This window comes from Calonectris borealis, chromosome 16, assembly GCF_964195595.1.
Source record: "Calonectris borealis chromosome 16, bCalBor7.hap1.2, whole genome shotgun sequence".
NCBI classification, from domain to species: domain Eukaryota; kingdom Metazoa; phylum Chordata; class Aves; order Procellariiformes; family Procellariidae; genus Calonectris; species Calonectris borealis.
In genome coordinates this window covers 14,146,524-14,157,638 of record NC_134327.1, presented here as the reverse complement: position 1 = coordinate 14,157,638, position 11,115 = coordinate 14,146,524, and the positions used below count along the sequence as shown (strand labels likewise).

Sequence of the window (11,115 nt, the reverse complement as noted above, 5' to 3'; positions counted from 1 at the left end):
CTAATGGATAACTGCTAATTGGGGGGAGAAGCTGAGCAGGGTGGTGTGTTGTCGGAAGAACTGCTCTGAGGCCTCGGGAGGGAGAAAGAAGCCAAGAACAAAGGATCTGTGCAGTGTCAGGCAGGGCCTGGAACGGGAGGAATTTCTATTTCTCCTGTTCTTGGCTTATTTACAAAGATTCCCAAAACTCCTGTAATGAACGGATGAGCAGGATGAGCAATGCTTCATTCCCGGCCCCAGAGCTCAGCCCCAGCAGCCAAGGAAGAGGTTGGTTACAGTCAACAAAACCCGGCAGCGTGTGGGAAAAGGAGCTTTTCTGCTGCAGCTCCAAGCGTTGCCTCCAGCTCCACCTTTGCAGCGACCCAAGCCAGACCCTCAGCTTGGGGGAGGCTGAGGCTGTGGGGACCACGGCTCGAGGACTGTGAATTCCTCTGACCCCACCACTGTTGAAGCGGAAAGGACAGGCTGTGGTTGTAAGTCAGAGCTCTGGGAAAGAGCAGGGAGGGAAAATGCCATGCCCCTTCTGGCTGGAAGCTTTTGGGCTCATGCCTGAATCACTTCTCCATCCAACAGAACCTCAAGACACTTCCAGCATCTCTTCCCTTCCTTCCCTGCCTTTCTCAGCTTCCTTGGAGCTCAGAGGGTATCGAGATGTCCTGGAGGTGAAAGAGAAGGTGGCCCCGCTAGAGATGGTAAGAAATGCTCTCCTGCCCCAATCAATAGGCTCATTCCTGAGGAGAGGCTCCCGAGCTCCATGTGTTCGGGAGAATTCTCAGCAGGAATGAAAGGAGGGGAGAGAAGGAAGAGGCACTCGCTGAACCCTGAGCCTTTGGTTGCTTGGTCTCTCCAGCCCTCATAAAAGCCAAATGAGCTTTTTAGCTCAGAGCCTGTGGGGGAATGGAGAGGGCTGGGATAAGTGCGGCAGCGTGGGCCATCACCTCCTGCATCTCCCCATCTGGGGGGCCCAAGGGAGCCATTTCAAGTCCTTTGGTCTTACAGGAATACCTTGGTCTGGAGCTCCTTCTCCTGCAAGTTTCTCCTTCTAGGAGTAACTCAGTAAGGCCATACAAAAGGTGGACCAAGAGGTTGCGGAGGGTGCTGAAGGGCTCACCTTGAAGCTGGGCAGGGACTGAGGACCGACAGAGAGAGGAAGGCAGGCTCACCGACTCATCCCACCCCTCCCTCCACCTCCCCGCTGAGATGTCAGGCAGGACCAAAGGGCTGCCCAAGACGAGGAGCCTTTCGGAGCGGCAAGGCAAAGCCGTTCCTCCAGCCTGGGAACCACCACGGCAGCAGCCCAAGCAGCAATTTCCCGTCAGGAGGAAGGGAAGGAGTGAGGAGCGCTTAGCAGGGAGGTGGGAAGGGAAATCCTATTTTACGAGGGCCCAGCCAGTCCTGCTTGCACCAAGTGACAGACCTGACAGCATTTAGTGACAAAACACAAACAGTGTCTGGCGGGTACAAAACGACAGCGGGGACTCAGCGATCTCTGCCCCAGCGGGTATTTGGATGCTGAGAGGCAGTTCCCAGGTAACACGTGGGGCTTTTTATTTGAAAACCGCTCCTGTTATTATTATCTTTCCTCCCACTGCAAAAGGCAAAGAGAAGAGAGACAGGGAGGGGGAGAATCGCTTGACAAGCTGAAAACTTTTATGGGGGGAAAAAAATGAATGAGGGAGGGGGGAAATGAATAAAGGGGGGGGGGGAGAAAAGTGCAAGTCGCTTTGTAAAGAAGGAAAAATAAAGTCAAAAGGCTCAGGGCTGAGTCAGTGCGTTGCAGGGTTCGTGAGGAAGACTCTCTCTTTTGGAAATCAGTAATCCAAAGGGCTCTGCATGTGTGCGTAAAGTTATTGACTGACTGCATTACATCCACTTATCCCCCATTAAGCAGCAGGCTTCAGTTTGATCCCAAACAGCACGGAATTAGAGTAACTCTACCCTGCGTTTCTAGAAAGGTTTCCATCTCCAAGGAATCCAAAGTGCTTCAGCAGCCCTCCGGGGAATGCAGGACTGACATCCAGACGCTTCTGGGGCGGAGGCTGGCAGTGGGACAGGCTGCTGTGTACAGCGGTGACGGGAGGGAAACCCTTGTACTTCTGTAAAAAGCTATAGGATCTCTATTATGCAAGCAGAGTAGAAAAGGGTTGGCTTCCAAGGACACAGAATATAATTAGCCTATCTCAGAACAACGAGCGATTCCTCCCCTGCTAAGCTTCTCCCAATTCAGCTTCAAACAAATCATCTCTCCTCTCTGCTCTGCTGCCTGTGTCTCTGCACACAAGAACCAGACAGCTCTTAAGGTCTGGAAGGGACAAGCAGCTATAGGTCTCCGTATAGCTACAAAAAATTTGCAGTGGTAGAGCTGACTTAGAAAGTTTTTGTTCCTTTCTGCCCCCACTTCAGTTTTCCACCCCCTCAGCTGTACTGATGCAACTGCTTGTGGATCTGTGGGGAAATCAGTCCACAGAAATGATCTATTTTTTTTAAAAAATCCTTCTTTGTTTTTTTTAAAGACACATTCACTTGCATCACTTCAGCAGAACAGGTTCCTTGTAGCCCCCGGTCTCAGAGCAGCACAAAGTTTGATGAAGAGGTGGGAAGAAGCTCTCAGGGGTGAGAAGGAAAGCGAAGGGGACCTCAGGGTCCCCCCGCCAGCTCCCGCTACCCCGAGGTGCTCTACTACAGAGCCACCCGTGATGCATTACCCTGGTGACCCCTGCAGCTCTGCCGAGCCAGCTCCATCCAGATGTCCCTGCAGCTGGCACGGGGGGACAATTACACTCTCTTGTTTCAAAGATGCTTTGCTTTGTGTCTCTGGCTTCACTGCCGTACCCCAGCTGACTTCCAGTACAGCAAAGCTGCTTTGTGACGGATGCTGCTGGAACTGCAGCTTCTCGTGGAGCCAAAGAACTGGGCAGCTCTAAAGGAAGAGGAAACTGCAGCTCCCTCAGGGGAAACCGAGTCAACAGAAAGCGCAGATTTCCAGGTCATCCTAGACCTCTAGGGCAGAACTGGGGAAAGACCTTGAAGGAATGGATAATATCAGAGAGTTTAGCCGCTGCTGTGTCGGTAACCATGGAGGTCCCAGCACCTGCAGAGTTTATGCCTTAGCTGCCTCCTCTCACAATATAGCTGGGAGGCTTCACTTCTGCTACAACATATAGCAGTGGTCCTCAACTACATTGCTTCTGTCCTGCACCACTCCCCAAATCCTCCAGATGAGAGCTAGGGTTGATTGTGTTTGTTGCCTTGAAAATAGCTGGTGTCCCAATGCCAATGAGTCAAACAGGGAGCTGTCAAACTTCCCTGTACACCCCCCTGCACTCTCCAGACTGCATCTGAGAGGCACCTTGTTTATGGGCTTGACACTGGGTATGACTTAACCAGCTTTGACAGGGGTGATCCTATTTATAGGAGGATCTCCTAATGCCTCTCATTCAATGTCATATTAGGAAAAAGTAAAAAAATGAAACAGAAGTGACCCCCCAGTTTCTACCTTCAGTAATGGAAATTTCAGCTGCTGACCTGGCCAGGATGGGCAGCACTGAGCCAGTTTCCTCAAGGTCACCCACAAGTTCATATCACAGTCCATTTTCCCCTCTTTGAATGTCCTTCCCTTCTTGCCTTGGCACTCCTGATGCATTTCAAGTCTGGAACCCCTGCATGTGGGGCCTCCCAGAAGTTCGGCCCCAGCTGAGCTCAGTCCATAAGGATAGGCACGTGAGGAGCTGAAGGAGAGGTGCTACTGTCATAGATCACCACTCAGGAGTTGCACAAATGCTTTGAAAACACCCCGGAACACAAGTCAAGCAGAGGGACATCCAACCAACTACCTTTATTCCCCCATACACACCAAAGACTTCAGCAGAGATCTGCAAATGAGGCTTTTTTGTTTTTTTTTTCTGTGGCTTTTTCTCGCATCTCAAAAGGTGGCTGGCCACCCAGCAGGCCACCAGTGCTAGCCCTTTCAAAGGCCCACGGTCAAATCCTGCCTCACAGGGCGGTATCCAGAACCCACCGAAGGTGCATTGCTCTGTGCTGAGCCGTGCCAGGAGTCGGCACGCGTGTAAGGCATCTTGAGCTCCAGGCGGCTAGGATGAGTCAGAGCCAGTCGCCTTTTTCCCTGCGGTGCAATTGTACCGGGCCCTGACAGCATCAGCTGGCTTCTGTCACTGCTCCACATCAGAGCTGTCAGTCCTGAAGACAATGGAAGGTGTGTGGAGGGGGAGGAATTGAGCATCTCTGCGCTCCGATGGTTTCCCAGAATGATGCCAAAGTGGCGAGCAAAGAGTTTTTGATTAGCAGCCTGCTGCCGCAAGAGGATTAGCGAGGACGTCAGTGACTGTGGCAGCACTGAAATTAAAAAGCAATACTTCTTGAGCTTCCTCCGCTACTGTTTTGTGAGGAAGAGCTTGACTGACGGTGATGAGAGCGCTGGAGGGCACGTAGCCCCTGGAATTTTCACCCATGCTCATGGACCCATGGATGGAGAGCACCTGCCTTCAGATCTACTGGCTCTAGCGGGGTCTGCAAAGGATTCGAGTCACCTCCCCCGTGCAAACTCACCTTCCCCTGCGCGTAACTTCTCAAACTCACGCGTTGCTGTGGCAGTGACAAAAAAAGAGAAGGAAAGACGACTAGAAAAGCAAGGTCCACGGGCATTTAGTCAGCAAACAGCCTCAAGTGAATGAAAAGATCAAACCCTGCCAGCTGGGTTCTCTGCCGAGGAGGGGGGGTGTTTGTGCCTCCCTCAGGCATATCACGGAGTCTCCTGTCCCCCAGGCTTGCTGGGAAGATCACCCACGTGGATTCTCAAACCGCCCCTCCTGTGCGTTGTCCCGTGCCTCTCCCTCGCGCTCGGGGGAAGCTTCCTGTGATCGCCCACGGAGCGATCCGTTCTCTCCCTGCACATCCCTGACGAGATGCCGAGGGAAAGGCTGGCAGCAGCCAGGCAGCTGGTGGGCAATGCCCAGGGTCAGCTCTGCCGCGTTTCATTGCTTCTCAGCAGACTTGCACCTGCCTGTTGTCCCCACCTTGCACTTACGCACTGAAGTCCCTCCAGCACAGAAATCAGCTTTTTATTCTATTTGTAAAGCACAGAACACAAGGACTCTGATGCCATCTAGATACTATGTTTATCCTCCTAAAACCAGAGGTAGGGAAAGTGTTGTGATGTTGATTTTCCAGATACAGAAGTTATGCTCAAGGCAGGGTAAGTGATTTGATAAAGGTCTCGGGAAATCTGTGAACGCTGTCAGAACAGACTCCATTTCTCATAGATCTCAAAGCAATACCTGAAGCACGAGTCCATCCTTCCCTTCAGAAAGGACTTAGGACAAGTCTGTTTCCCTAAAGTGCTGAGGCATTGTGTAAAATAAATTGGCTTGGTCGGTGCAGGGCCAGGTACAATGAGTTCCTAAATTAAACCATTCTAAATGGAAATGGTAAGACAGGTGTGAGAGAAGATACCCACAGGCTGGGAAGCTTAATCAGAAATGAAAGTTGCTGAATGGGCAGACACAGTCATTTTAGCAAGAATTGCGTGGTATTGCTGCAAAACAGCAACAAAATGGCTGTTGTTTTAACGATCCCATGCAACCTGCTCTGCCCATGTTACAGAAGTACTCAGGCACCGTGTTCCTGCGGGCTGCTGCGGTGACAGAAGCGGCCAAGTGTCCTAGGGCCAAGTTTATGGTCCCAGCCTATGGCTTTCCATCCAGCTCCCACAGGTAAAATGCCCTGTGATGGCCGAGTGGCATTTCGTCTCCACAGTATTCCTCTGGAAGTGACACACGGGCGAAAGAACACATTCAGCATCAGGACAAAAGCTACAAAATAAGCAGAAAGAGAGGAAGTTTAAAAATTAATCAGAGCTTGAAGTGCTGTCAGGTTTCTCCTCCTCCCTCCCTATGTGGACACACAGTCATCACCAAAGATTAGAGCTGATCGACTGACCAGGTCAGGGCAGAGAAGATGTGACAATAATGCAGTTTTCCAGTAATTGGCACAGAGTAAGAAAAATCGTAGTGCCCAGCATGCTGTGCAATGAACGGGTACCGTACACCCACCGTGTGCTGTGCTGGGACCAGGCTAGCTGAAGGTAAGGTCTCAAGCACAGGACAGTCAGAATGCAGGTTTAACTCCCTTTGATAGGACCACGCAAAGCCAAACCTGACCAGCTTTCAGAGCATGGCGTTAGACTCTCCTAGAAGACAATTTACGGATTTCTTCCTCCACCCCCCCTCCTCTGTTGCTAGTTCCTGTTCCCTTGCTGTGAAAAGTTTGGTTGTCTTCTCCTTTTTCTGGCTGAATCTTTCTACGGCAGTTAGCTGCCATGGTGATAGAAGTTACAGAAATTAGTAAGAAGAAGAGTCATAATTAACAATTGACTGACAGTCCCATCTGACCTGAGACAGTAGCTGAAAGCTGCCTCCCACTTCAATCTGCTTGCCACAAAACAGCCGGGAACACGCAGATTTGCTAGCCAAGGTGGTTTGGCTATTTGGCTACATTCCTACAGTGGCTGTCCTCAGCTGATTTGGTGCTCAGAGCATCAGTGAGGACGTGTCACCATTGCCCTCTTCTGGATTGTCAACCAGGTCTGCTCCAAAGCTTGGGAGATGTCACCGTCTAGTGATGGCAGCATGTGGTGACTCCAAGGGGACTGTTTTGTAGGTGACCACTGGTACCTCATGCAGGTGCTTTGTGCTTTTTCATTCAAAGACCTTCAAGTTCTTCTGCATTTCTTCTTCCAGCATGGTGACTACACCGCAGTGCAAATTTACAGCAGATAGTGCATTCAAACGGATGGAGAAAGTAGACAACCTTCACCGCTGAATATAAGGCTAATTCAAGATCTTTGTGAATGTGTACCACGGCTAGCTAAAAGGTTGGTGGTTCAAAACCTCCTGGGAACAGAGGGATTTCAGGTTCAAATGAAAGGAGATGTGTGGTTAAGCTGAGGAACTCCTTGCCACAGGATGTCGAAGAGGCAAAAAATGTATATGAACTCAAGGGGAGTCTGGAAAACTTTGTGGAAGAGAAATCCACTGAGGGTTACTAATTACATAGAACTTCTAACCATTTATATAAGTTATATTTCCAAATGAAATACATATTTATATAAGAAAAGTCTTCCTAGTCCTTCCTAGGCACCCTCTTTGGGGCTATATATAAGACAGGATACTGAATCAGCCCTTTGCTGACCCAGTATAAGCACACTTCTGTTGTTATGAATATGGAAAAGCACGCAGATCTAATCAGGGGTCAGGTCCTCAGCTTCTGCCTCGAGGTTTTATTCAGCTTGAGGCAGGCGGGGACTCAGTAATTGCTTGGCGACACACTTGGGGCCTGGCCCACCATCAAGCTCTTGAGATCTGGTGCTTTTGTAATGCACAAAATTATGCAGAAACTGCACTGTTTTATATGGGGAAGAAAATTAGCTAGACTCAACGAAGCACATCATTACTTATGGACTGAGCAAGGCAATTTTTCACACTCAGCTGGAAAGTATTTCTCCTCTTGTCTGTTTGCTGGAGTACGTGCAATATGGTAACACAGAGCACCAAACCTAACTGACACTGGAAATTATGGGGCTTGTCAGCATCCAAGGGCTGAAAATGGGCAGAAAATAGGAAACCGGTGAGGAGTTTCAGCAGCCTGACCCAGCTCCGTAACGGACTTTAGAGTCAAGAGCAGGTTGATGACAGCTGTTAATCCCTTTCAGCACAACCCAGCCTTCCCCCCAGCTCTGCCTGAGTTCCCTACTGTTTGAACAATGTGTCTCCCAAACCGGGAAAAATGGGAGTGGGCATCTCCCCTTTCACCCAGCACAGGGGAAAGGAAAGATGGGGGGAATGGTGAGCCCCTGACAGCAGGGGAGAAGTAGAGAGAATGGTGGGTGAGAGAGGCGGGGGATGCACGGAGTGGCTGGCACATGGAAGGAGAATGGTGGATGCTGGAGGAATGGGAACTAGTGGAGATATAGTAGGAGGGCACATATATACCTGAGCCAAGGATATAGGGGAAAGGATGGCACACAGACCTCTCGGTTCAAGGGACAGATCAGAGGGATGTGGGGTGTCTCTGATACTGATCTGGCAGACTGGGACTATCCAGAAAAGTAAGAATTGAAAGCAAAGTACCCCTAGTCCAATGCAGTCAGTCCCAGCTTGAAACCCTGAGTCTGAACAGTGGGATGGAAGGGGCAAACCCACAGCTGGCATATATCAACATCATCTCCAACGGGTCTCTGCCAAATGAAGACCCAGACACTGCACTGCAGAAGTCTAGGGAACCTGTGAGATGGAGCTGTTCTCTGTCATCTTCCAAGGGTGATAAATGGGATACAGTACAACACACATAAAAGATCTCTTTAGGATCTGGATGATAGAGTGCCTGGCAGATAGATCAGGGACTAAAAGTCAGGATTCCTGACCCCTGTTTAAACTTTGGCACTTGAAAATTTACATTGGACAAAAGATACACTCTGTTCCAGTTCCCTGCTTTCCAGCGAGTGTAACAGTCACTGCCCGTCCTAGGAAAACAGCGTTCTCCATTCATGTTTGGGGAGCTCCTGGATAGCAGAAACTGTGCAAGTGCAAAGCATTCTCTCTTCAGCATCCTGCAAGAGCGTACCAGCAACATTTAACCTCCCCTCAAATCCGGTGGCAGGTCACAGCGATTGGCGGGTCTCGCATGTGTGTGACTGTGAGTCACCCAGCATTACTGATCTTCATATTAATCTATTGTTGTAAATGACTTGGAGCTGCCTACAGACAATCCTTCAGAATACGGAACAATGGAGAACCTGCACATCTGAAGAAAGCCTCCTCTGCATGGCAACTTATTGCCATCGTAACCAGCATAAACAAGAGCAATTAAGACAATTTCAGAGCATCACCTCCTCCCTCTGGGGTCTTAATGAGAGCACGCTCAGAAGGGGGCTGCAGCAGAAGCAAGCAAGGGCTGGGAGTTAACTTGTGTGGGAAAAGAAGGGTAGGAGAGTTTTAGATTCAGAGGATTGCTTCCTCTCCACCCCATAGCGTAATGCAAAGGGCAAATAGGGGGAAAGATTCAATCAACTCTGTGGTAGACAGAAAAGGCTCAGAGAAGCAGAGCTTTTCTGCTCCCTAACCCTCACACCAGGCGTCAGGACCCTGCAGAAGTTTTTGCTGACACACCCAGGTAACTACAAGTAGCTAGGATGGGGGAGTGCCACGGGCATCGCTCAGAAGTACTACAGGGTTCAGAGCCATAGCTCTTGGTAGAAAACAGGGTTGGGTTGGATTGATGGCCTTTTAGAAGCAAGGTGTTAAGGAAGAAGCTCTTCTAAAGATGATGATTATCTATCCCAGAAAATAAAGACAAGCCTCAACATAGTGCTGTTGGATTAGTATATAAGTTGTTTGCACATGCTCCTTAAAGCTTCGCTATATGCTAGTGATCTACGAGCATTCAGATGACTGAAAAGCTGTTTGTGGGTGGCTATGCAGTGAGGAGAGAAGGAAAATTGGGAAGTTCTCCTATGAGGAAACTGCCAGGAGATGAGAGCTTACGTATTAGAGGGACTGACCTGTATAAATACTCCAGGGAAGGAAGGGAGACAGCTCCTATCAGCTTGGTGATAACACCTCTTCTTTTGGCAATCTGCCCCCTTGCAATGGAGAAGAAATGGATGGAGCTATAGAGCAGAGCTTGTGTTAAGGTTTTCATATGATCTAATACTGCAGGAACTATAAGATTTTCAATTGCCTCTTCTCAGATTTAAGGCAGAAGTCAGAAAGTAGGTTCCTGCATTGTCACAGTGTATAAATAGCCCTGATGGAAGCATAACAGGAGCTCAGTTAGGTTTTACCCGGTATAGCAAATGATGTATCACGGACTCAAATATTTTCATAAAAAAGCCGTATTTTATCCAGCTACCCTTGCAACAAGCTCACTAGCTTCTGCTTAATGTGTGTGTAATGACAGCTACCCATGCTTCAGGTGGATCACAAAACTCACCTTAGAGCCAAAATGGTTCTTTCCATTCTCTGCAGAGACAATCTTTTCCTTTTAACTTGAAATTTGCTATCACAGATTTGATTGTCTGCTTAAAAAAAGAAGAAAAGTGGCACATTAACTTGCAGAGAGAAGAGAGGAGCTAAATCTGAGACCTCTTATCTGAATCTTCTCGATGCCTAAGTGCTGGATAATTGGAATTGCTGTCTGAGCCATAAACGCTGTTTTGCTCAGATGTTGCTAACCTCATATAGTCTTCTCCTTTCTGCTTTTCTAGCACAGCAGAACCCTGGTTCTAGGATCTCAGGAGATACAAGAAATCTGACCTTCAACGGAGACAGATCCTACAGAAACTGCCTATAATCTAGCAGGAGATAAGAGCTTCGCAAAACGAGAAACCCACTCTCTCTGGAGTCAGGAGCTGTTCAGAAGCAAAGGTCACTTAGCCAAGCCACGTGGACCAACTTTCCCTTAGCTAAGACTTTTGACAACCATAGTTCAAACCCTGCCAGCCAAAGGACTTCCTAGCATCAGGTGGGTCTTTAGGAGGGAGGTGTGAAACAGTCATGTTGTTGTTAATAGCAGTTCAGGAAACTGGGGCTACCTGCTGTGGTCCTCCTTGTCTTGGGCTGGTTCTGCATGCATCAGATTGGCTGGGTGTGCAGAGCTGAGGTCCACCTGCAAAAATATATATGACTGTATAAAGAGGAATAACCATTAGTGGTTGCTGATATTCAAGACGAGACAGCTTTCCCCACGGATATCTTGTTTAGGTACTGCCTGGAGGGGAACTAGTGAGCACTCAGCAATTCTGAACATCAGCTTACATATTTAGGAACCTCATGTCGAATGCCTTCTAAAAAACAGCAAAAAGGCCATTTGACAGAGAAAAATGGGGAGATGTGAACAGCTGAATCTGTTTTCTACCACTGACTCACCAAGGGACATGGAGCGAGTCACCTTATTTCTCCATGATTCAACTCGTCCTTTGTAAAATGAGGCCAACAGAAAAGCAAGTACAGCATTTTCTGTAGCGCCCTGGTTTGTACCTGCTGCTGTGTGTGTCTGGGTGGGCTGGGTTGCACGGGAGTTTTCAGTTCAGAAGAAAGGCCT

At 49.0% G+C, this 11,115-nt stretch overlaps 1 long non-coding RNA gene across 1 annotated transcript; it reads right to left on the bottom strand.

The window, feature by feature from the left end:
- Positions 1–3,753: 3,753 nt before the first annotated feature.
- LOC142089211 (uncharacterized) lies at positions 3,754–11,115 on the bottom strand. The gene is made up of 4 exons (XR_012676129.1): positions 11,052–11,115; positions 10,607–10,680; positions 10,006–10,093; positions 3,754–5,828 (listed from the first exon to the last, which is right to left on the bottom strand). It is a non-coding gene; the product is annotated as an uncharacterized LOC142089211 (long non-coding RNA).